Consider the following 27,181-nt stretch of genomic DNA (forward strand, 5'->3'; position numbering starts at 1 on the left):
TCATTTTGCTGTTATGCTAGGAGCATATAGTCTAAAATAACAAAATAAAATAAAAGACTTCTACCATTCCATGCATTCATTTCTTAAGCATAACTGGAAATTTCTCATTTACAGCAATGTTAAATGTGAACTGGTGCTACTGATGTGTATATACTTCTGGCTGAAAGGACACTGAAATCTGGTCCATTTTATACAGCAGTATTTCTGTGTCATGAGTGCTACTCTGGTGGCATGAAATCTCTTTATTATAAAGCCCTTGATCCCTGTTGTGCTGCTGTAACTCTTGTGATGTTGTTCCAGTGTCTGACAGTGACGCTGCTCTAGCATTGCAAGAACAAGCATCCAAATGGAGTTTAGTGATTCAAATCCAGACAGTGCCTGCAGTAGCTCTTTGATAGAAAGAGCAAGTTGGGAACAGCAAGGGACAATCCCTCCAAGCTTAATTCTGTCCACATGCATTTTTTGCACTTGCATGCCAGCTGCACATCAATTAAATGTTGCCTTGAAATGGTATCTTTACTGCAGGGAGTCATACAGCTGATCTGGCAACCTCTGTATTGTGCTACTTTAAAAACTCATGATACAACAATTTAATCCGAAACGCTGTTATGTATTTTTCAATACAGAGCACTGAGATCAAGGATGGCATGAACTCTATAGGACATCTGTTTTGCAGAACAAAACTTCTCCAGTGACTAATATCTTGAGAAAATGCATGTCATGCAAAAGCATAAGACAATTAAACTCCTCTCTGAGATTTATATTTCCAGTGTCTTCATTTTGTTCTTTGGAGAAATAGTGTAATTAACAGGGACAAGAAAGTACTATTAATTATTTCTTCAGCATCATCCATGTGTTTTTGTGTATTGAACCTACAAGATAACATGATTTGTGATGTAAGGATCTCATGGTCTTTTACAAGTAAATAATATCATCCAAATAAATCATCACAGCCTCATGAATTTCCCCACAGAAAGCAAGAGTGTGAGAAAAAAACTTGATATTCCTTCATTAATTATGTTTGAGATATTATATGTTTTGAAGAATAACAGCCTGAGTTTGAATTTTAAAATAAAATTCTCAATAAGGAGAAGAATTTCCAAGGATTACTTTAAGATCTTTAATCTTTTTTTAAAGCAGGAAATACATTAGTGCTTTGCTGATTTTTAAAGCAGGAAATGTACCACTGCTTTGCTGAATCAGGGCCTAAAAGAGCAATCCAGTCACACTCTGGGACAAAAATATCTCAGTGTGTAAAATATCCATAATGTGATTAAAAAGAAAAAGGTCATTTTTGAAGCTTAAAAAATTTTAAGAGTTGAAGCTTTGAAATGTTTTCACACATAGGGAAAGCAACACACAACTTCACTAATATGTTCACCTAATAACATAGCTTAGCTAATTACATAGCTTGAACAGTTTTGTGACACTAGGGATAGAGATAAGAAGCAGGTAAGACCCTTCTGGAGTTAAACAGCAGAAAAATAGTTGTTATAAAATGGCTATTACATAAGCATGAAAGTGCAGAGTACATTGCTGCAGGATAAATGCAAATGTCAGCTATTGCTTATTGATCACTGAACCTAATTTTGCCTGTCTGAAACAAAAGGGAACCAAAAGCAGTGACACTGCTTGAGTGAAATCACACGCAATTGGTCTACTGTTGGCACTGTAGTACAGTGAAGATGCCATAGCTGACAAATACTAAAGCCAGACATCTTCATAATGGAATGCTTCAGACCTGGAGGTGGAAAAAAACTAAGTATCTCGACATGACTACTGTAAATATTAAGTTTCAGGGTCAGGATTGAATAAGGAAAGATTTCGAAGAAAGTGAACAAATAATTCACCTGTTACTGAAGCTTAACTGCACCTACTGAAAGAGTGCTTGATTTTTTGTAAATAAGCAAGGCAACAAGAAATAAATACCTGTCTCTGTCTTCTTCTTCTACTTCCAATAAGAAGATTCCATAATATCTCAAACACGGGTTATAGATCATAAAATGGTATATTTCTGCCAGGTTGGATGAAGAACACCTACTAATGATTACAACCAATATGAGTCTCCACATCTACGATTTTAATTTAGAACCCAGTGTGCCAATTGAAATCACCACCTTTTTGTGTCGTGTTTTTAGCTGTCTATATATTTACATTGCATTTAGCCAGTGCAGCCTTGATTTTGACTAGGAACTGTAGGTACTGTCACAGTATAAAACAAAAATTTCTTTCCTGATTCATCCTAACTTTAAACAGCAAACTCAAGCAAAATGCAGGTAATGTAATTGTATAATACAAAAGTCTTGTTAGCTTCTTTTTCTGAAAACATAAATGTGGGTTAACATCTGTAGCAAGTATCTGAGAACAGCTGAATTATACTACAATTTCTAGCACAGTGTTCTTTTACGATCTTTTTTTAGCTGCAGTCTTATCCCTCCCACCCCTTTTTCACACTCTGCAGCCAGGCTGTCATAAAGAGTTGCTTAGACTTCATTCATATTTTAAGATTACTATGGATATGTAAAACATGAATTAGTATTAGCAGGAGAATTCGAATGTAAAGCAAAAAATAATAATAATAATTAAAAAATATATATTTTCAAGCAGCTATGCAGTTCATTTTAGCTTCAGCACCATGTTCAGCTCTTGGGTTTTACTGTTTCATGGAAATAGCACACAGAACAGCACTGCAGATTGGGACTCCACAATGTGTGTCTTCCTCTGCAGAGTTCAATTAGGTATATCCCAGTTTCACCAACTTGGCAGGCTTGACAATTTATATGTGTCTTTAAAGCAATCTTTTTTTTTTTTCTTATTTTATTCTTTCCTCAAATGAAACTTTCACAAATGTTTGCATGAATCAAAGTCTGCAAATGTAAAGCATCACATCTCAGTACTGACATCTCAGTACCCTTCTCAGACCTAAAGGTCATTATCACACCCAAGGTTCTGCAATGCATGCAACGCGCATTCAAATTCTGGCAATGTGAAGAACAAGGCAGGAGCTAACGAATAAAGACATGTGTCATCACAGATCCCTGGAAAAACAGCAGGAGGTATTGATGGTAAACACATTAAAAACATGCCCCAAACCTAGCTGTATTTCAGTGGAAAAATGAGAAAATGAACAAAGATATTTGAAGTCCCAGCCAAGTCATATTACACCATTAAGTGCAGAGAAAATCTTTCAGTTGAAATCAACATTATTAGATAAGTTTATAATTATTTTCATTGTTCACAGCAGAATGCACCTCCTTAAAAACTCAAAACTGTTGGCAGCCTAAGCTAAAATTAAAAAAAAAATTGCTATCTACTGATAACTGGGAAAAACTCTTTAATTTAAGAATTTCTGAAGGACAAAATAAAATGAAGAAAGACAGCTGAATGACTTCTTGCCTCCTGCAGTGAATTTTAAATACACAGAGAAATAAAAGGCTGTCATCACCTCAAGCAGTTTATGGCCAGACTTGTAGATGGGCTGAAGTAGTGAGAGTGTGGGGCCGAGAGAGAGAGTCAAACTCAAGCTTTTTGCTTCCCTGCTGAACAGAGGCTCAAACAGGTCACAGAGGTGAATCACAGAGAGCTTTTGATAGAGTGTTTAAAACAGGGAAGTGTTTTCCATTGTTCACCTCACTTCTGTAGGCGCACAGAAAGCATATTTGTGTTGCCAGTGGGAAAAGACTTGCCTTTTTACCACAGGAGCATTCATCTGCCATTTTTCCCTGACCAAAATACTGACATTAACTCATCACAAAACAAATGCCATAGATACAAGAGTAATCAAGCAATGACTGAGTCTGATGAGTGCATTTCACATCTGAGACTTGTTTCCCCTTTTCCATCCCAGGCTGAAGAAGCTGTGAATTATTTTAATTAATCTGCCACAGAATGTCATAGTCTAAATGAGTTTAAAAGATTTCGATACAATCCACAGCGCATCACAAATATCACCTTCAGCTACAGCCATTTCAGTAGTCTTAAATCTGAGACATGCAGATATGATGACAGGTGTAGCATAAAAGGATAAAATATAGTAGAAATCAATTACAGTCAAGTCATTTTTCTTCCTTAAGCAAAATTTTATTATAAAAAAGAAATTACTACAACAAAAGTGGCTGTAATTTCCTTAATAATTGAAAGATCTACATATATTCTATAAAAACTAAATTTCATGCTTCCAGAGTAACTTATAAATAAATTGTCTAGTACGTCATGATTGCTGTAGTTCATCATATTGGAAAGTGTACCACCTGCACTGAGACACAGATCCAGTAACTCATGTCCTAAGCAATCAGATGTAGTTAATATGATAGTCTAAATTAATGTGATGTTCTCACATCTAAGATGAAGCAGGCAGATGGGGACAAGAGTTTCTCACGCATCTGGTACCCAATAATAGGATAAGAATTTTTTTTTTTCCCTTGGCTTGCTGTTTACTTATATGACTAAATACAAAGAGATTTTATCTGTGAATAAGTTAGAGATCAAGACATGCCATAAAAATTTCAGCATGGCAGTCTTTCAGATGTAAAATTTAAATATATAGTGCATGTAGTCTATTATTTTCCTGTCTTAAGAAGGGAACCATCCATTTCAAGGCATGTTAAAAATGCCATTCTCAGAAATGTAATAATTTACATACCTAGAAGTAAGAATCCTTTGTGAAAGTACAGGTCCAGTTAAGAAATGAAACAGACAATGAATGAATTTCCTATTTTTTTTCTTTTTTTTTCTCCCCGGTCTAAATCTCTAAGTCCCAGAGATTTTTACTGGGATAATAGAACAGAACTCTGTAGCAATTCTGCATCCTCTCTAAGAGCATCCTTTCTACATTTCTTGGGTTACATCTATTATACCTGTAGCCTACACCAGTAGCATATATATCTGCTGCATGGGAATTGTTGGGATGCAATCTGAAGTCCAGGCAGAAATTAGTCCACTCCCTGAACTCAAGGATGTGCCAACAGGAAAATGCTGAGTCTGAGATGTAGTAGCAATCCTGTCCCTTCCCCAGTTAGACCTCTAAGTCATGGCTGGTGTGAAACTCTTCCACCAAGGCTAGAAAGCACAGAACCTAATAAGTAGTTAGTTGAAAAAGAAACAAAAAAAAAAAAAAAAACAAACAAAAAACAAAACAAAACAAAAAAACAAGATCTTTATAAAAAGCAGATTATTTATATGCCTTTCATGAAATAGTCTCTCAATTCAAATGTTCACATGAAATATTGGATTCCCAGCCAATTTTGACACAAGAATAAACCTTTAATAATCCTTAAAGCCAGAGCCCTCAGCTCCAGACTACATCCTAGTAGCAGTAGAGAAGAAAAAAAAAATGAAAAGAAATTGCTCTCCAATACATTTAAAGACACTGAGCTTTTGTGAATCAAGAATTTAGGTGTTAATATGACAAAAACAAGGATATTCCTAGTTTCTGCTCAATTATTAAAATATAAAATGTAGTATGTAAATCATATTGGGGAAAAAAACAAACAAACAAACAAACAAACAAAACACCTGTGCCAAAATGATTACAGTGTTATCATCAAATTGTTGGAAAAAATATAAGGAGTAGTGTGGAAGGAAAAAGAGAAAGGGACTGCAAAATATCATCTTTCCAGCAGAAAGAGAAACAATTAATCCTGTTCCACAGATCTGAGGCAAGATATTAGCTCATTCAATTTTATGCAACAAGTATGTGGCAGAGCAATTATTAGAAGTTTCATTCCAGCTACACCGAAGAGACAAACCTGATTCTAAAGTACCTACAGCTAAAGTCACCTAAAGACAACATGATTCTCTCAAAAACCTTAAATAACATCAGAAAAAAATCCAGGACTGTTTCCCCTTAAGGACACAAGAAGTGCAAACAGCAATTTTGGACAGCCTCAGGCTGTTACATTTCTGAACCCATCTTAATTCATAAAGCCATTGGAAGACGAAGTAGTAGCTACAACTCTTTATATAAGCAGGTTGGTTTTGTTTGTTTGCTGTTAGTTTTTTGGGGAGGTCGATTTTTTGATCTTTCATGATATGTAAAAGATAAAATCCATCCTGTAAATTCAGTTCCTGCACATTTTGACTCTTTCATGAAAGCCGCTCTTTTTCATTCAAATTGTTCTCCCTTTCATAGAATAATTAGCATTGGATTAAAGCAGCAGTCATAGTGACCCTACTCTTCTGCTAGCTTTGAGTTAGAGGACTCAAGCTAAGATCTACTCCTAGATGTTAAATAATTTAGTCTCTTCTTTCATGAACATTGTCTATACAATTACGTTATTTTCTTCTAAATAGTACTTTAAGACATAATAAAATACATGTTATGTGCTGGTTTACCAGTAGTTATTTGCAGTCTGCCTTGATAGTGCAGATAGTGCAGTAGCAGTAATCCTCCACTACTACTTGATGGTTTTCCTTCAGCTGCAGTGTCATGTCCAAACTTTATCACTTATTATTTTCTGATTTCTTCCCTCCACTCCCCACCTCCATAGGCCATTCCTGCAAACAGGAAATAGAGTCGTCAGTCTTGGAACAGAAATGCATCTTTTCAAAGTTATCCTTCTATATAGAAGGGGTGACTGTCTACTTGTGATAAATCCATGTGAATTCATATTTATTATATTTACTGCTAGGAATTCTATGACAGTAGAGACTCACATGAGGCACTACTATTAAAAACTCTTTATCAAGTGGTTGTAAGTGGTGTAACCCTGGATTAAGTGGTTATGAGTGACTCAGCTGAAATGAAGGGGAACCAAATAAAAGCACCTTGATAATTAAGGTTTAAAATTCAGAAGAGAAGTCTTGCAGGAGTGGAATTGAATGTGGCAGAGGCTTAGAATCTGACTTACTCGAAAGTACAGGAATTTTCTTCAATTTTCATTACCAGCAAAGTAGAGGAAACTTATAGAAAAGAGCCTCAGATCTAAGAGGATGAATAGTGTCTTCAAAAGTGAGAAAAGCAGTAAGGCTGCACAAAAAAGAAAAGGGTTTAATCAGAAGTGAGAGCTACGTGTTACAGGTCAATATGTTTAGAGAAGTGAGAACTGAAAAAGCCAAGATAAATTAGATCTTGCAAAGGATATTAAAACAAATACTGAAAAGTTCCTTATCCACATAATTAAAAATAGATCAAGGAAAGAAATTAAATATATCTAGATATGGCCCCAAAACTGAATTAATATTTTGCCTCAGTTTTCAGTAAAGTTGGAGGCATTAAGCATAATAAAAGACACAAGCTAGTTTAGACATCAGGGTCTGCAAATGTAAATTACCATAAATAAGTTGAAAAAAATCCCTCTAGTGCACTCAAGTCAAGAGACAGGATAATCCCTATCAGAAAGATGAAATGATACACTGTGTAATTTTAACTCTTTCAGAAAGGTATGTCTGTTGTTTTCAAGCTGTATAGTACAATTAGGGTTGAGGAAAAAAAAAACCAAACTATTTGAATAATTAGTGCTATGCAATGATTTGGAGTTAATTTGAAGGAAAGCATGAGTTAAGTAAAGACAAAATAAGACATTAAAAAAAAGCATGAGCTCATTAAAATTATGATAGCCGGGCTAATAGACTAGCCAGATATTATTCTTCATAGATGATTTTAAATAATGAGCAAATAAAGGAAATGAGGGAGAAGTGACAGACACAGGCCACAATAAATAATTTAATTTACTAAATTATACTAACAGAAATTAAAGTGAATAGTGTAGAGTACAATACCATTTAATTTGGGACTAATAACAATACATCTTGATATCAAATGGAAATTCATCCATTTGGAAAAAAAAAAAAGGGAAAAAACTGCATTCAGTTGATCATAAGATGACTTCAGTCTGTGGAAGTGATGTACTTGCAAAACAGGCAATCTCTGGATCCATTAGGCCAGGAAAAGAAAGAAATCATGAACATCATCATATAGTACATTAGTAAAGATCTATTTGCACTATTGTGCAAAATTGTTGACATTCACATTAAAAAAATATTCATTCAGACTAAAACAAATACAAATAAGTGTTAGCAGAATTATTATGGAAACCATCTCCTGAAATAAGCTTCCAGTATTTTATCTTAACAAAATGAAAGCCAGAGGATGCTATGGCCATTCCCTTTAAATACATGAGGGATAAACACCAGGGAGAGATAAGAAGTACTTAAACTAAAGGATGATCTTGGCACAAGAACAAATGGCTATGAATATATTTCATTTGGAAACCAAGAATGGGTTTCTAACTCAGGGGGTTCAGTTTGTGCAACAACTTTTCAACAGGAATGAGGGCAAAACAGATTTTTTGAATAGATGCATGCATGAAAGTGTCATTAGGACAAAGCTGGCTCTGTCAGTTGCAAAGGTTACATTTGTGTTCTTATATTCAGTGCTCCTAATAACTATTAATTTAATCTGATTCTTAATGTGATTAAACATCTTTTGTTAAATGAGAAAATTCATGTTGATTATGATACTTTTTAGAAATAAAATTCCCTATCATGCAGACAGACTTGCGCTCCACAGAAATGGCACAACTCAAAACCAAATACCCTAATAATGGCACATTGAAAGGAACACAAAGACACATACACAGATTAAAAAGAATGCTACAGCAATGGCTGAACATAAATGAGTTTGGCATTGATGATAATTTTTCTTTTGAATAAGCTATATGCACTATTTCCCATATGTAGATATTTAGATATTTAGATAGAGTAATGAGAATAGTAAGATTCTAAGTAAATAAACATTTAATTGAATGATAACTTCAGATCAAATTTCTGTCTAAAATAAAAAAGAACACAATCTCTGCTGTGAAGTGTTCAACCCATGCTTCAATTCAAAATTACACTAAAGAATGTTACGTGGAAATAGTGTCAAAGTTTGAAAGATAAAGAAATTGCCTTGAATGTTTGTCAGATTTGTTGGCCTTATGTTTCCTTCTTAGGACAAAATATACCATGCATATCATATATGCTTCTACTTTCACATTTAACAGTTGATTTTGTATTTCAATAAAACTATTAAGAGGAAAAAAAAATTTCAGAGCATAAATCCTCAAAATAGCATTTATCAGCATTTAGCTGAACAAACAAGTGACACAGTCAATGAAATAAAAGCCATGGAATAGAGGGAGCTGCACTGTAATTATTTGCTAAGAAATACTTCACAAGTTAACATTTTCATTGACAATCCCTCCCAGGTGCAACATAGCAAAGAACATTCGGTTAAAATCAACACCCAAAGGCACTTTCAATTTCTAGAATACAAAACTGAAGAAAAGTGAAAAATCTTCCAGCTTTTTCATGTCTTGGGTTTTGCATCCAGTTTATGGAAACCAGAGGTATACCTGTTTATATTAGTATATTAATCAAAAATTAAAAGATCTCATTTTGATAAAATTTTGAAAAGGAAAGACTATTTAGTAGTTCAGTAAATATTATAAAATTTAGAAGAACTAATTGAACAGCATAGAGATGTTGTGTATAACTTCAAATATTTCTGTAAATATAATCCATTATTTCTATTTTGCCTATTGAGCTATTGATTTGAATCCTGCATGACACAATCCCCTTTCTGCAAGCATCTAATTCTAAACCTTTTGAGGTTCTCAAATTGTTAGGAATGAACATAATAAGATAAATGTCAGTCTGGCATAAAATTTTACAGTTTTTCATGAAAAAAAAATTATTTTTTTTTTCTATTGTTCAAAATGTTCTATTCAAGCCAATTTGTTTATGTATGTGGATAAAAGAAGTAATTTATGTCTCACAAGAAGAGTTCCTACAGCTTTTACAGGCTTCCATAGATTAATCATAGGCTAGCTTTTTTGGTAATAAGTTTTACTTAAATTTATCTACAGAGTCTCTCTCACAATAGCAATTTGCCAAGCAACGATATTAGCAGTACCCATATAAATGAACAAAAGCACAATATCAACGTTGTTTAGAAACAACATATCATCTCTCACTCTAAATTAAACAATGAAATTATATGCCTTAGTGACATGATTGAGGAACATACTTTCAAATTCTTATTTTGAAAATGGTATGACTAAAATAAAGAATTCTTCTGTGATACCAGCACCTGCATCCTTCTTTTTATAAACCTCACTGCTAAATAGTTACTTCAGTGTTTCAAACATCTAGAATAATTCACTATCTTGACATGATAAACCATTCACAGTGAATTCATGTCCCTTGCTACAAACCCTGAAAAAGGTACTTAAAATGACAAAGCTTTTTCTTGTTTTATTTGACAGAAATCTCTTTAAGAGTAATATCCTTTCTTTAGGAAAAATTCTTTAGACTTTATATTTTCTTCAAATTCCCTGATGCTACTGCGTGCATGATCTAAAGAGCAACTCAGTGCAAGTTACAGCAGTTTTGAAGGAAAACACAAAATATCATTAGAATTAAAATTCACGGGGTACCATTCCAATCAAAACTGTTTATCTGATGTACTCCGTTTTTGTACACTGCAGGCTATATATAGATTAGTAATACTATTAATTACATAAAACTAAACAGTTCACAAATATACAATTTTCAATGGGAAACACTGAAGTTTCCTTTCCCCATTCAACTCAATATGGAAAGGTTCGTATTTATTGCAAATCAAAAGAAATGTTTGTAAAATAAAACAATGTAATCATTGCAGCTAGGGAATTGGTGGGAATATTGTCTTTGATTTCAGTCAGGTCAAGATTTCAACCATGATGAGAGTGTTTGGAAGAGGAAACAGCTGTAATAAATGCTGCCAGGTGACTTAATATCACTTTGCAGAACACTTGCTATAAAGGACCCTGCCCTGGGCAAGGAAACAATTTTATGTTGTGACATGAATACTGTGTAGAGAGTACTCAGGTTCTTTTCACATATATAATACTGGTGATTTTTTCTTAATTGGAGTAAAGGTCTGATTATCCCCAGAGACACCTCACTGTATTTCTTCAGATCTGATTTTAATCCTTCTGCTGATCCATCATTTCTTGACTGTTTCATTTGACAAGACCTTGATCAAAGCCACACTCCAAAATTCTCTAATCAAAAGCATGTAATTGATTGCTCAAGAACAAGTCCAAGACCTGTGCCCCCACCAGTGAACTATAGGTCATGAATCATGGCATCGTAATAAACCTTGATTGCAGTCAAAAAGCTCTCAGATCACATTTCAGATCAGCACATAACCAGACACACTACTTAAACTGCATACACAGTATTATCATCTGTTAAATAAAATCTATTTGACCTTGACTGTGTTCTAACTGAAGTGTGGATATAGTACAAACGTGGAAAAAAATGAGCGTAAACATGTTGGTTGCCTTCAAGATAAGATTTATTTCTACTTTCTAGGTACAATGTACTCCACTCAGGAAAGGAAAGGAAAGGAAAGGAAAGGAAATCCCAAATTGCAGTTTTCTCCTTCCTCTGCCTGAGTTGTTTTATAACTTTTCTTCTATCTCAGAATGCTCCAAGTGCCCTTTTGGTCAAGAATGCTACTAGAGACTGCAGAATCATTCTTTAATATAAACGCAACATTTAATATCATCTTCTTTCTCTGTACTGACAATGTTGACTGTTGACTTTCAGTTTTTTCCACTGTTCCATGGGGCTTGTTGAATTTAGTAAGATTCATAAACATAAGTTGTAAAATGAGTTTGAATAACCAAATAGCAGGAATAGACCCACCTGTTTTTGTGATTCAGGCTGTATTTGGAGCTTTTTTGTTGTTGTTGTTTTAACAAGTAGTTGATGTGGTATTACAAAAGTACATAATATTAGATTACGTATGTTCATATAAGAGGAACTAGTTTCAGTGAAACTGAGCATTCTCTCTATTGCACACAACTGTTGCTTTGTATTTTTCCATGGTAGTTACATTTTCAGTATCATTCTATACCTTAATTCTATCCTTGATTAAATTGCTGTGAAATTTCATACATCACCTAGTTTGTTGTGCGCCTTGAGCCTGTATTGCTTAATAAAAAATAAAAACAAATTATTAAAAAGCCAGTGAATTTCTCTGCCGCAGGCATGCCACCATTTCAGAATCCCTCACTGCAGGGGCTTGCGTTCTCTCCTTGCTCTACCCGCAATCTCTCCTCACTAGGACCATTGCAACACAGACACCAATAAGGGGAATGCTGCAAAATGGCATTTATTGAAATTCAACAGTATCTTATATACCCTCCAGAGTCCACTTGTCATAATCTTATTGGTGGGTATCAGTTCAGGCTGCCCAGCACCAATCCTACCACTGGCCCTTCATTGTTACATTGTTCCATGGTGGCCATCTGCAGGTAGTGTCCATCTTCTTGTTCCTTATCTTCGTCCTTCAGCTCCTTCTTCCTCACTTAATTTCTTCCTCAAGGCCAATGGACGTACTATTCCAAGCACCTACCAAAATGCTGAATAACTCCCATATGTGCTTATCATGAGACAGTCCAGCTGCCTGCACCGTGACAGCCCGAATCCCTGGTTAGTCGCCTAATAACAAACCCAAAATTTCTCTTATATTTTCACAGGAGATCCATTTTGTGTTTATGCTGCTCTAGATCTTCTGATGACTAGCAGTCAATGCAACTACTGTATACATGGTGTATCGTTTCCAACCTTGTGATTCTGTGATTCTGTGTGATTCTGTGTAAAAGCTGAAATCACTTTAATATTTAGGGTATACTTCCCATGAAACACTACTGCTATGGGTAAAAAAGATTTACTGGAAGAATGCATTCTGTGATTCTGTTGCAGATTATTTCTCAGTCCTGAAGTATAAAAGGTAATTACTCAAGGAAAAAAATATAATTAGAGACATTGAGCTAAGGTCAAAATGATGTTGATCTGATCTCATTTACACTGATTTTACATTTATAAATCAGTGAAGCTACTTTCATTGTCATTCTTCATGGATTAGCATTGTGCTTCCCTTTTTGAAGTATTTCTCTTGGACTTTTTTCCTTGGCTATGTTGTTTTCATTCACTAATGACAACTTCAATCTATTATCAGTTTATGAGGAAGATGTCAAAAGAATGCGTCATAATTGAATGCAGAGATCTTCAACAATTGAGTTCCCAAACCTGGAAAAATCAGGATACTAATATTTAAATACAAATTCCTTCATTTGACAAAGGCAATCTGGCAGTCTTTTACCTGCCAGGATAAATGAACTCACAGTCTAACACAATGAGCCTTTTGCGTTGCCAGGAGTTAAATCAAGCTGCCAGGAAAACCAGGGGAGAGGATCTGACTCCCAGATGCCTGTGCTAGAGAAATTAATCCTGGAGTTTAGCATTTGGATCCTTCAACTGCCAAGCTTGCCCCAGTCGTCTGTTTCATCACTGGGCTAGATTAAAAAAGAATGATGAGCAGGAGCAGGTTCTGCACCATCAGTGACAAGAAAAGAAGAAAAAAAAAAAGTGAGAAAAAAAAAAAAAAAAAAGCAGAAATAAAAAAAACCTTTGAAATCAAGCATGTCTTGCCATTTCATGTGCATACTAATAAACTCTGAAACAATGCCCTGCTTTAAAGCTGTCAAGAAAAGCCAGTCAGGTCTGTCGGTTTGTTTTTGCGAACAGTGGGAAAGTTAGAGGTGGCAAATTTGTGCAGGTTTAAACTCCTATTAGGGTGCCACCTGTCAAGTTTTTCTATGTGCACATGCCTTCATAAAATGTATTTTGTTACAGGGTGGTACAAATAGTATCAAGAATTGTACTCTCACAGGCACTCTACACAGTTCATATAATGCGATTTCAATATACAGATGGATTCCACCAGCTTAACTCAAATTTTGATCTGGACGTATTTCCCCAAACCAAGTTCACACACGTATTTTGGGGATTTGAATTAGTCTCATCATAGTTTGAACAACTGCAAAGTTGGATATGCATTCAGATTCTAAAATCTCCATTTTTTAACTCACTTTAAGATGCACATATTTTCATTCAAATAAGAATATGGTACTAAGGAGAGAATTTTAACTTTTTGTCTATCTATTCTTCAAGAAAAAAAAAAACTTTTTAACTCCACTATTGCACCATTTTGTAATCTAACATTTATAAACCTCAGAAAAAATGTCCTTTGCTTTTTCTCTTCTCAAAACAGACTTTGAGAGCTTCAGTCACATCACGAGGAGATAAAAAACAGTTTGAAGCATTACTGATCTTTTCACCATATTGATGACAGAGATGGAGTGTATCAGCAAGGTGAGATCCAATATAACAAAACTCTCAAAGGGCCCTCAAAGATAATGAGTTCCCTGCTGATTTGTCTTTCCTTCAGAGGAAGAAAAATTAATCCAGCTCCATAGTTTTAGTAAGATAGCTGGAGTTTTGTGCTTCAAAATGACTCTGTGTATGTTACATCTGAGGAAGATGCTGTCTTGGTAGGAAATGTATCTTTCTGAATAGCTGCAGTCTACTAAGGGAAAGAATAATTTATTTGTCTGCTTATAGAGAGGCCAAAGCACACTGAAGTTGGTGGTAAGAAGGAATAAGCTCTGGAAGAAGTAGTCAGATGAGAAGCCTGTAAATACCATTCCGCTACTCTTGGTACTGCTGCTGAAGTCAGCATATAAAGGAGCAAGTAGAAGATAACTAAGCGTATGAAGGTTTGTTGGGGTGCAGTGGACAGTAAATACCCTTCTTTCATTGAGAAAGTTCAAACATCAGAGCACTTTATTCCAACTCTTGCAATACAAATCTATATGTAGATGTTCCATTCAAAACATATTGTCTTGATTATACTATTCAAAGTTTTCTTGATTACTGGCTTGTTCTTAAGACAATGCATACAAAAAAATGCCATTTTAGAGAGACATAAATAAAGATATTTTTAAACACAGATTTAATTTTCTTAAATGGGAAAGTGGAAGAATTGTGTTATTCAAAAAGCTATTAGCTTTGAAAAGACTAGATCACTCTACTGATTCTTGCCATTTACATATAACATTGGTATAGCTTATATGGATTATTGCTACAATGGAGATGCATTCGATTAAAAAAAAATTGGGATAACAAATTTAAATGTTTCTACATGCAGAAAAAGTGGTTTATACAGAAGAAAAAAAAATGTAGTAGAATTCTCTTAAATATGGATATATTTTTTTAATCTTTTCAGAATTTTTTTATTTGCAGGTTCTTGGAAGAAAAAACAGCTACCTTTCACAAATTAAATTGTAAGACGATTTCTCCAATATTTTTTGGCAATGTGTATCTATGTATGTATTTTATATCATAGAACAAATCTAGGCTCTAAACACACAGTGATCACAAACGATCAGAAGTAATGCAAATGAAAATGAACTGATTTGTAGGTAATTGTGAACTGTTCTAACAAAAAGTACAATGCTATTCATTTGTTATAGCTTACTATGCGAATATAATTGTATTTGTAAATAATTGAAGTTGCTAGGACTAAGGGAGGAAGTTCCCCTTACACTTTGTTATGCTAGTTTTATTCTGGACCAGATGGATCCCTGCCCCAGAAGACTTGGCCTTTTCTCAAAAGCAACCGTGCAAGCTCCACTGGAAGAAATATCTGAGCAACACAGTAGAGCAGGCAGATAAAAACATAAAAAATTGAGCACTTTAAATACAAATGAAGCCAAGCAACTTTTGAGAGAAATCATGAATCTTGCCATATCAGACACGAATGAGAATGATGTAGAACATATTGAAATTATTCAGTTTAAAACTTGTTTTGTGAAAAGCAAGACAAATTATTTTTCCTAGATTGTGTTTTTTATTTGATTGTGCTTTTGTTTGTTATAATTGTGACAATGCAGATTCAATGATTCAAAGATATAGATTAATTTTGGTGTCTTTAAGTATGCTATCTGTAAAGAAAGAATGGAGCAGTTCCAGTCTATGGCCTTTGCTGCCTGGTGTTCTATCACAACACTTTTATAAACTCCTTAAAGAAAGCACAAAAGAAGCTAGCATGGTATGGCCTATCTGACTGTAGAGTGGGAAAAAAATTACAGAAATTATTCATCAAAGAAGGAAAATTTGAACCCTTCCATGATGATGTTAAAACTAGACTTGATAATATGGAACACCTAGAAGTTTCAAAATGGAACAAACTGTAATTGGTGTTAATTCTTGAATGTTAATTGAAAAATCTTAAGTATGGATTCATATTGTTAAATCATGCAATTTAAATCAAGATTTGAAATTTATTAGTGGATGAGAAATGTTGAAAAAGTGGCAGAAAAGCTCTGAGAATAAAACCCATTTCCTAAATCAGATCAAAAACATATATTCTACCAAGCAGATGAGTCAAACTGCAATTTAATAATTTCAAATGCACAAATTGGATATTATGAATTACAATTTCAAAAGAGGCGGCCATTATCTAAATTCACAGGACATTGTATTATCTATTCCATACCATTTATTTTTCCCCATATCCCATCCTGGAAGCAGAATCTGGCATGATTTCTCACATTCTATCCAGTGGAGACCCACAGAACCTGAGCAAGAGACGCATTCATCCTTCTTCCATTTTGTATTCTTGCCTTAATTAGGCAAAGTTTTGCTAGGAGGTTAAAAGAGGTGATCCTTCCCTTTAGATGTTGCTGAACAGGAGAGGCGGCCAATGCTTTATCTTTATACTGACTCATGGGTGGAGGCAAATGCCTTATGGGAATAGTTACATCAGTGGGAACAAAACTGGCAAAGAAGGGGTAAACCTATTTGGACTGCTGAACTATGGAAAGACATTGCTGCCTGAACAAAAAATATGGTTATAAAGGTGCGTCACCTAGATGCTCATGTGCTCAAGAGTTGAGCTACTGAAGAACAGCAAAATAACCATCAGGTAGATCGAGTTGCCAGAATTGAGGTGGCTCAAGTAGATTTGGACTGGCAACATAAGAGTGAATTATTTCTAGCTCAGTGGGTCCAAGAGACTTCAGGCCATCAAGGAAGAGATGAACATATGAGTGGGCGAGGGACCGAAGGGTGGACTTAACTATGGATGCTATTGCACAGGCTATTCATGACTGTGACCTATGTGCCACAATTAAACAAGCCAAGAGGATGAAAACTCTCTGGAGGAAAGGGCAGTGGAAAAGTATAAATATGGGGAGGCATGGCAGGTTGACTATATCACCTTACCATGATCTTACAATGATAAGCGTTATGTGCTTACCATCGTGGAAGCAACCATGAATATAAATTGATTTTGCCTCTTGGTGTCTCGAGGGCATTAGTGTGCACCATGCACCAGTGTCCACCAGGACCTTATATTTCTGTGGTTCTGATGTGCCAGGCCATCTAATCCACACAGTCCAATACACTCTATTTTCTTTTTCCCCCCCCCCAGCTGTGGGCAGGGCCCTTCTATTTGTTACCTCTGTTGTTCTTATGGCTATTGCTGTGTTCCACAACTGGAGCTATCACCTTTTTGGAGAAGTTCACCTTGATGGTTGATCTGTCTTGTAATTCTTTTACCCATGCTTGAAGCACAGGAGTGGGTTTTTAATGCCACTTCTTCATATCTTCTCCATGGTCATGTAGGTGACGCCACAAGGAAAAACACAACATAATCTTAGTGTCATCACTTGCTCAAGCAGAAGGACGTCTTTTGAATAGCTGCGATATTGGATGATCAGGCTGGGAGGAAATCAAGTTGATCATCCCCTCCAGTAGGCTGTTTTGGGAATTTTGGTCCCCATTGGAGGTATCTGGTACCACAATGGATCCATCAGCATTAAGAACGGTAGACAGTTCATCTATTACATCTTCTCGATTGCTCTCCATTCTGTAAAGCTTTTCAGCTACTTTTATAATGGCTGGAACACAAGCTCATAGAGGGGTTAAATGTAACTCAAAGTCTTGAAGTTTATCAATCAGTTCATTTATAAGGGGTCTTCTTTCCTTCTGCCATACACTGCTACAAATGTACTGGCGTACCTTTTTGGCGCAGTCTTTGTGAATATACGCCACATATTTGGTGTACATCTGACTCTCTCAGGATCATGCTCTTGGTCTGGCTCATTTGGAATGAAAGTGGGGTTATGTAACGTTTCCACCACAGCATATTCTTTCAAATAATGGGTGCTTTTTTTCATATCAATCCAATTCTTCTTCTCAGGCATCAGATTGTTTTTGAATGGGGGTGAAGGACCCATTTTGGCATGTACTAATACCTCTGTCAATGGCTGCGTCCCTAGCAATGTCACCCAGTTGGCGAGCTTCTCTTCTATCTAGCCGCACACTGTTGGCCCCATTGTCTCAACATCAAAGTAACCAGGTGGCAATAGACTCATTTGGGTGGCGTGAAAAGTCTTTTCTCAGACTTTGAATTTCATTCATTTTCAGAGACCGATCAACAATGGTAACAATGATTTGCTCACCTCTTTCCCTTTCAGGACTGTTGCTCTCCTAGGAGTTATTGACTGCAGTCTTATTGAGGGCCCCTCCCCTGGCCTCAGAGGCTCTTCCCCTGGATCTCAGAGACACTCCTCTGGACATCTTTCCTTCCTTCTCTTACAGTAACTGCTTCATCTACTTTCCCCTCCTCCTCCTTCTTCTGTTCTGAGTCGAGATTTGTTTCATTTTCTGTCCTCTTACAGAGGCAATTGACATAAATTCTGGTGCCTCCTGTAGTTGATCAGGTTGGTCAGTTCCAATGCTCTCATTCTCCAACTTGGCTCAGAGTCTGTCTCATTTGATTATGCGGATATTTAGCTCAGATTCAAGAATGGCTTGATGAGAGTGAATTCTGTTTAGTTCAGTTTGGAGACTGAATTTTGCATGCTTGAAGGCATCTCACTCAGTTCGGAGTACATCCCATTCAGACTGGAGGGTGTCTTGCTTGGACTGGAAGGTATCTCGCTCGGACCGGAGGGAGTCTTGTTGAAATTGAAGATTTTCAAATTTGAGCGTCTCTTTTGGATTGGAAGGCTTCCTGTTCAGACTGGAGGGTGTCCTGTTGAGATTGGAGACTGTCGAGTTTGGATTGCAGGCAGTCTCTCTCGGATCGGAGGTAGTCCTGCTCGGATTGGAGGTCTTTTCTCTCTACTAGGAGACTCTCTTTCTGGACATGGAGATTCTCCCTATCAGCTCTGAGACACACTCTGTCAGCACAAAGACTCTCTCAATTTCAGAAACTTTCTCCCCCTCTGGGATAGTACTGAATAAGGCCCACTAAGCATTAGTGAGGCCCCAAATCATTTGTTCCTCCTCAGATCTGCCTGAGCTGCAACATCTCTGTCTCAAATATCTGTTTAGGCTTTCAGGGTCCTACAAGTGTTCAGGAGTACAGTTCCATGACACCGAAGATGTCCATCTCTCTAAAGTTTCTCCCAAGACTCTCCACGCTCCCTGACATTGAGTATTCACTGGTTCTGGGGAAGGCTTCCTCAGAATATGATAAATACAAATGCTGAATAAAATGATGAACAGTACATTCAGGGAGAATGAGCATTCAAAAAATGCATAAAGGATTCAAAGGAGAGACTGGCAACCTGTTTAAGAATCACAAGTTCTGTCAAATTAGCAGCTTCTGCAAACAGGTTTCAAAGAGAAAGTGGAACCTTTTTTTTTTTTTTTTTTTTTTTTTTTTTCTCTATAGGAAAGACAGCAAGACAGCAGTGCTCAGAATTTACAAATATCCCAGAATATTGGCAGTCCACCTGGACTTTCAAGGTCAAGTTTTCAGTGAGCACCTGTGAAAGTAATAAACTTTCACAACGAAGATCTCTGAGAGCAGAGAGAGAGATTTGTTCTAAAAAGTTAAAAAGCAGCTAATGCCTGCATTCTCCACCACGGGCTGGTTCGTGGACAATGTATACAAATACCTGAAAGGAGAATGAAAACAAGACAGAACCTGACTCTAATCAGTGGTACCAAAGGAGAGGATGAGAGGCAGTGGGAACAAAGTAAAACAGGAGGTTCCTTCTGAACACCAGAAAACACTGCTTTATTCTGAGAGTGACCAAGCACTGACACAGTTGCTAGGAGAGGTGTGGAATCTCTCTCATTGGAGATCTTTAAAAGCCACCTGGACGTGGTCCTGGTCTACCAGCTCTTGTTGGCACTTTTTGACAAAGGAGTTGGGCCTAATGACTGCTAGAAATCCCTTCAACCACTCTGTGATTCCCTGATTCAGAGTGAAAATAATTAAAAAGTGGCAAGAATTAAAAAATGCTTTTTACTTTTACCACATGGTGAAATTAGCAAAATTGATTTGTTGTTAACTCAGGAATGCAAAGTTAGTTGTTAAATTACATACTTTTCAACATGAAGCCAGTTTACAGAGAGCTACAGGAAAGAAGATGTTTTTAAAATATCTACGGAAAATAGTCACAAAAGTAGCAAAAATGCATTACAAAATATGTTGCTATTAATTGTCTAGGGTTTGCATTTAAGTGTTGGAGACCTGTGTGTCTCGCTCCAATTTATAGGAGGGAGAGGAGGTTCTTTTATTATCTATATACCCAGCATGAGATTAAGAAGCAACAGTTCAAATGTTGGTCCGACCAGTTCATTACAAATCTTAATCAGGGGAAATGGGGAAGGGGAGGACGGACACTATTATAAATTAGGGTAATGGGGAAGGGAAGGAGGACAATAGAAAAGATAGAAGAAGCAAGGAGTCTTTATAGGCAGCAAGAGGGAGACAGTTACCACCATGGATCCAGCGAGGTTCGTAGTTCCGTCTTTGATCCTCAGTAGTGGTGGGTCGTCGGGCAGAGTTGTTCTGTTGATGACGACGGCGACAGACAGCCATGGCGATGATGGCCCTTTTTCAATGCTTCAAAGTGGTTGAGTCAGCTGTCTTTGGAGTGACAGCTCAAATCCAAAGTGGTCGAGTCAGCTCTCCTTTGAGTGACAGCTCAAACCCAAGGTGGTTGAGTCAGTTCTCCTTGCGGTGGCAGCTTCTGGCTCTGGGACCTCAGCAGGAACCTCCTTTGTTCTTATCTTTCTGGCCTTGCCAGCAGATAAGAGGAAGCAGGGAGACACCAACTCGTATCTTGCCTTCGCAGGATACAATGCTATTATCCCCCAGCCATCCATAGCAAACAGGAATTATTTGGTCACAGGCTAGATCTTCTGCCAGTAAACAGTCCTGAGCACTATCTTCCGAAGGCAAACAGCTCCAAAGATGTAAAATTGTCTACACAGTGATGTTGATTGTCACACAACACCCATCACTTGCCTCCTCAACAAAATACCTCAGGAAGCAAGCTTTGAGCCTAAAAAACAAAGAAGGATTCTCACACTGTGTACTACTGAATTGTATCTTGGATGGTAATCCATATACCTCAAAAATAACCTAATAGTAATAAAATAGTTCCAATAGTAGTTTATCTAATTTCTGTATTTTTTTAATTGAGTATTGGTTTCAAACAATGAGGAATCAGACCCTGTACCCTGATCAGCTACAAGTCACATTCTTTTTCTATATGAGTCTGTTAGTGAGATTCATGAACAGAATTGTGTAGAAAAAATTTCATGATTACATCAGTATAGTGGTAAGGTTCTAATGGCAAAGACTGAAGTCTCATTTTGCAATGAGAGCAAAATAATAGTTTTAGAAGATGTAATGAGAAAAGAGAAGGATGATACATTCTGAGATCCTTAGGAAAAAAAATAAATGAATATTTCACAATAAAAGTGCATTTTCCACATCTATATAGTTGCTGATATAAATAAATAAGTAAATAAATACAATTGAAAAATGGAAAAAGGTATTTTAGTCAGAGAAATACCACTGCAAAGCAAACATGGCAGATCAGTGAGTCTTATAGAAATATTTTTTAAGAACCCACTCCAAATCACATCGAAGTAGAATCACAAAGACCATCATCTATTAATACAGTAAGGTATTAGGAAATCAGGTTTTAATTTAATCTGTTGCATAAATATATGTAGGTCTCTATGATGACAAGATTTATAAAAGCTGTAAGTATGATTACTTTATTGATTAGTCAATTCATCAATGAAAAATCAAAATAAGTGAGTAAAAAAAAAGTACTACCTAAATGGTTTGTTAGGAATCAAACAGAAAAGTTTTTGAATAGCACTAGTAGCTGCCACACTATGATGTAACTCTGAAGAGACTGGATGAGCAATGTGCAGAGTTCATCCTGGAAGTCTCAAAAGTCACAAGATATATTCCAGGTGGCTTCATGCACTAGTGCTTTATAAAACAGCAAAAGTACAATCAGAATAGAAAGGACTATTCCTACATGTATATGAATCAGCAGTTAATTTAGGAACCACTTTGAGCTGCACTGTTGTGTCCCTTCTGTGATTTAAACTGGGATAGGTCTGTTATTTCAATTCACTTATTTCATCTGCATTATGCAGCCATCAAAGTGAAGAAAATCAGTAATGAGACAGGCAACTGTTTCCAAAATTCTTTGGGGACATTACATATCTGTTCATTCCTCTTCCTTCCTCTTCTGACCAGTAACTGCCATTTTCTTTGTCTTTACACTTCTCCATCAATGCTTCCTGTGCCTTTTGCAAACTCCTTGTTGCATTTTGGTGTTAAACTGCTTCCATTAAGGTCAGTGCAACAATAGACATTCATTTTAATGGGCCAGTGCTAAGGCCTAATTTACTAATTTTTCTGGATTACTCTATCTCTGTTTCTCTACTTTACTTTTGTTTGTTTGTTTGTCTACTTCTCTGTGTTAGTTTACGAATGAATACGTCCATTAGAAAATCTCTCTACCGCTGCTGAATTTCATTTATACACCATAGCGTTTGTATTTAATTATGTGAAGAGTTCTGGAAAATGACATAATGAAAGGCATTATACCAAGTAAATGTATACTGTATTGTAATTTGGTTCGGTTACTTCAACGTGTTTATATGTTTCAATACTTTCTTTCCTAATAGTTAAATTCATTTATGTCACAGATGTTTGGTTATTGGTCTCCTGCCTCTTCTTAGAGGTACTGTAATTGAGCACCTGCATGTGGGGACAGAGGGAATTGGGAGTTCTTGATTAATTTTCTCCAGCTATAAATTATTTATTGTCTTTTACCATTTCCTGTCATCCTCTTTGGGACTCTTTTACGCTGTCAGAAATACCTACTTACTTTTAATTGATTGTTACTTTGTGCTCACTGAGCTATCCTAGATGACAAACAGAGAAGAAATATTAAAACTAGCTCTAACTAGCTACAACAAGAAAGAAGTGGAGGCATAGCTCAACTTATTGCTAAGAATGGCATCTAATCCTTTGAATTCCATGTAGAAAAAAACAAAGTTGTTCAAGCATGTGCAGAGAAGATCAAAAATACTGGTGAAGGGACACAAGATATATGGGCAGTGGCTGAGGGAACTGGGGCTGTTTAGTCTGAAGAAAAGGAGGCTGAGGTGAGACCTCACTGCTCTCTCTACAGTGATCTCAAAAGAGGTTGTAGCAATGAGGATGTTGCTGTCTTTTCTCAGGAGACAAGTGATAGGATGTGAGAAAACAGTGGCAAGTTATACCAGGAGAGGTTTAGATTTGATATCAGGAAGAATTTCTTCACTGAAAGAGTGGCTAGGCATTGGAACAGGCTGCCAACTGAAGTTGGAGTCACCCCTGGAGGCATTTAAGAAATTTAAGAAATGTGTGAATTTGTTCCCTAGGGGCATGGTTTAACAGTGGACCTGTAGTGATAGATAGATGATTGGACTTGATTTTCAAAAGTCTTTTCCAATCTAAATCAGACCACGATCTTAAAGTTCTTTAGCAGCTTGCTGTAGCTTATGTTATCTTCAGAGGTTCCTTAGTGATTCTACAACAGTGATAAGAAGTAAGTTACATTTTTTCACAGAAAATTCAGTAAATTTGAATCTTTATAATACCATGAACAAATTTAGGCAAGTCCCATTGATCCTCTGATCTTTTTCAGTGTACGTAAAATGGACTTAATTGTTCTTGCATTCTTCATGTATACTTACACATATGTTCTTAAAAAGCATTCAATTTTGAATACATTTTGAACCATAGAATCCTCAGAGCTGGAAGGAACCATTATAGATCATCTAGTCCAATTCCCCTGCAGTGAACAGGGACATTAGCAGTTAGATCAGGTTGCCCAGGCCTTGATCTAGCCTTTTCTTGAGTGTCTCCAGGGACAGAGCTGTCACCATCTGTCCGAGCAACCTGTTCCAGCACCTCACCACTCTTACTTTAAAAGAATTTTTCCTTATATCCAACCTAAATTTACCCTCTTTAAGCTTGAAACCATTTCCCCTTGCCCTATCACCACAGACCCTGCTAAAGAGTCTGTTACCTTCTTTCCGGTAGCTCCCCTTTAGATACTGAAAGGGTGCTCCCAGGTCACCTCAGTGCCTTCCCTTTTCCAGGCTGCACAGCCCCAGAACTTTCAGCCTGTCCTCGTAGGAGAGGTGTTCCATCCGTTAGGTTATTTTTGTGGTCTGATTATCAGAGAAAGTGGAGGTTCTTTTAATACATGTATACCTGACATGAGATTAAGAAACAGTGGTTCAAATGTTGGTCCAATCAGCTTATTACAAATCCCAATCAATCAGGGAGATGGGGAAGGGGAAGCTAGCGACTATTATGAATTAGAGTGATGAGGAAGGGAAAGCAGGTGATAGGAAAGGAGCAAGAATTACATAAAGCAGGGATAGTCACCACCAAGATCCAGCAGTATCCTGGGCTGTGCCATCTGTGTCCTTTATACAAAGGATTTTTCAACTTTGACCAGGATCTGTCTGGACTTGTCCATCTGTGTTCCCCAGTAAGCTCTGAAACAAAGCTACAAAAAGAATAATCCCTTACGCCCTCCTCTGGACATTTTTCCAACGCGTCCATGTCTCTCCTGTACTGAGGACTCCACATATGGATACTGTACTCCAGGTGAGGTCTCACCAGTGCTGAGTAGATGGCAGGTTCACCTCCCTTGCCCTGCTGGCCACGGTTCTTTTGATGCAGCCCAGGAAACGTTTTACCTTTTTGGGCTGTGAGGGCACATTTCTGTCTTATGTCTAGCTTCCTGTCCACAAATGTGTTCAGTTCTTTTTCCGCAGGGCTGCAAAATTTTATTTTAATATTATTACCATCTCTGTTTTAGCATAGTATATCTTCAGATTCTGCCAAGTAGTCATCTCACAAAGATTAATGGGACATTACAAAAAAAAAAAAAAAAAGTTGTGGATTCAGATTCTATTTTGTCATTCTGGCTCACAAAAGCCCTTGAATAAAAGCAGAAATATTTATATATATACATATATCTTGTCACAGAAAAATACTGTCCTTACTGTCATCTGGAAAAGCAATACCTGACAATATCTGGAGCAGAATCTTTATGATACTCCCAATAAACAGAAGGTCAAAGGTAAGGCACTGTGGAAGTTGGGAAGGTAACATTTATAGGCGTCTCTGGAACAGCTGGCAAAATAAACTCAGGTTCAATATCTTCAAGAAATGAATGATTGTAAAAGAATATAATCTGTGGAAAATGTCATTGACACATAGAACACATATTGTAACTGACAACTGACATAAAGTAATATTATAGGGAGGCATCACAAAATTTATAACAATCCTCAGAAATGTTTTAATGTATCAGAAAAGGAATTTTTTTTCAGTGTTCAAGTGAGTTGGAAATAAAAAAACAACATATCTACAAGGGCTACTCGGAAAGTATTTCTTCCTATTTTATTATGATGACCCAGAACCTTAGAAGCAGGTGTTGGTTTTATGGTAGGAGTTTGAATTTTTCCACCTGTATTCCATTAAATTTTGTTTCCATACAATAGATGGCAGCAGAGGGGCAGTCTGACAAAATAGTGCCTGACATGGAAGTGCAGATGAAGGAAAGGGGGGCAACTGAATTCCTCCTTGCAGAAAAATGGCACCTATTGACATTCATCAGTGATTGCTGAATGTTTAGGGAGATCAAACAGCAGAGCACAGTGTGAGCACTGTGACATAGTGGTACATGTCAGCAATGGCGACAACGGCATGAAAGACAAACCATGTTCCATACAGTTATGTATACCTGTCACACCACAAAATTAAGAGCATCTTGATCAAGTCGTCCTACACGTCAGTGGATGACGACCAGGAAACTGAGAAGAGCTAAATATCATCTTCAATGCATTGAAAGTGATGGTGGCAGCATTGGAATATTGCATAGTTTGCACTAAGCGGATCCCACAAATGCACACACGGGAAAAGAAAAAATAGCCAAGTTTGTCAGGAGCTATTGAATCAATGCACTATTGAAATGCATAATTACCAGAACAAGGAGAGGTGTCACCACTATGAGCCAGAGTCAAAAAGTAGCAGTTCATGGAATGGTGATGTGAATTCTCCATCAAAGAAAACAGTTAAGACACAAACCTCAGTGGGTAAAGTGAAGTGCACTGTATTTTGGGATAAGACAGAAACAATCCCTCTGCATTTCCTGGAGTCCAGACAAACCATCAACTCTGACTGCTACGTCATGACACAAACAAAGCTGAAGGCTCAGACTTCTAGAGAAAGGCTGGAAAAGGTGATAACCTTTCTCTTGCAACATGGTAATGCTAGGCCCCATGCCATTTGAAGGCTGTGTAGAATACTGCCAATCCCAGTTGGACCTGGTGTAGGGAACCAGCTTTGGCAGGGGGGTTGGACTCAATGATCTCTGGAGGTCCCTTCCAACCCCTACAGTTCTGTGATTCTGTGACTCCCCTACCACACCCACTGTATAGTCCAGGTATGGCACCTTCTAATTCAGTGTGCATGGACATGTGGGCAATATTTTCTCAACAATGATGCTGCCACAGCGGGTCACTTCCACTAGCGCAGATTTTTGGAATCACGGCATGCAGGCTCTTGTTCATCTCTGGTGAAAATGCACAGCTAATGATGGTGAATATGCTGAAAAATAGTATTTTCTAGCTGACAATTTGCTTTATCAAGTAGTAATAGTTTGTGTCTGTTGTTTTCGTGGAAATAAATAGTACTTTCAAAGTGACAAATGTAAAATGCATTGAGATATCTAGAGGTAAGAAAAGCTTAATTGTGTACTATACCATCTCTTTCTAAAACAAGGGGGAGGTCGTGCTTGACCAACCTGGTAGCCTTCTATGATGTTGTCTCTGGCTGGGTGGACGGGGGGAGAGCAGTGGATGTAGTCTACCTTGATTTCAGCAAGGCATTTGATACTGTCCCCCACGACATCCTTATAACAAAGCTGAGGAAGTGTGGGATAGATGAGTGGACAGT

Source organism: Tetrao urogallus (genome assembly GCF_951394365.1).
Source record: "Tetrao urogallus genome assembly, chromosome: 1".
Lineage (NCBI taxonomy): Eukaryota > Metazoa > Chordata > Aves > Galliformes > Phasianidae > Tetrao > Tetrao urogallus.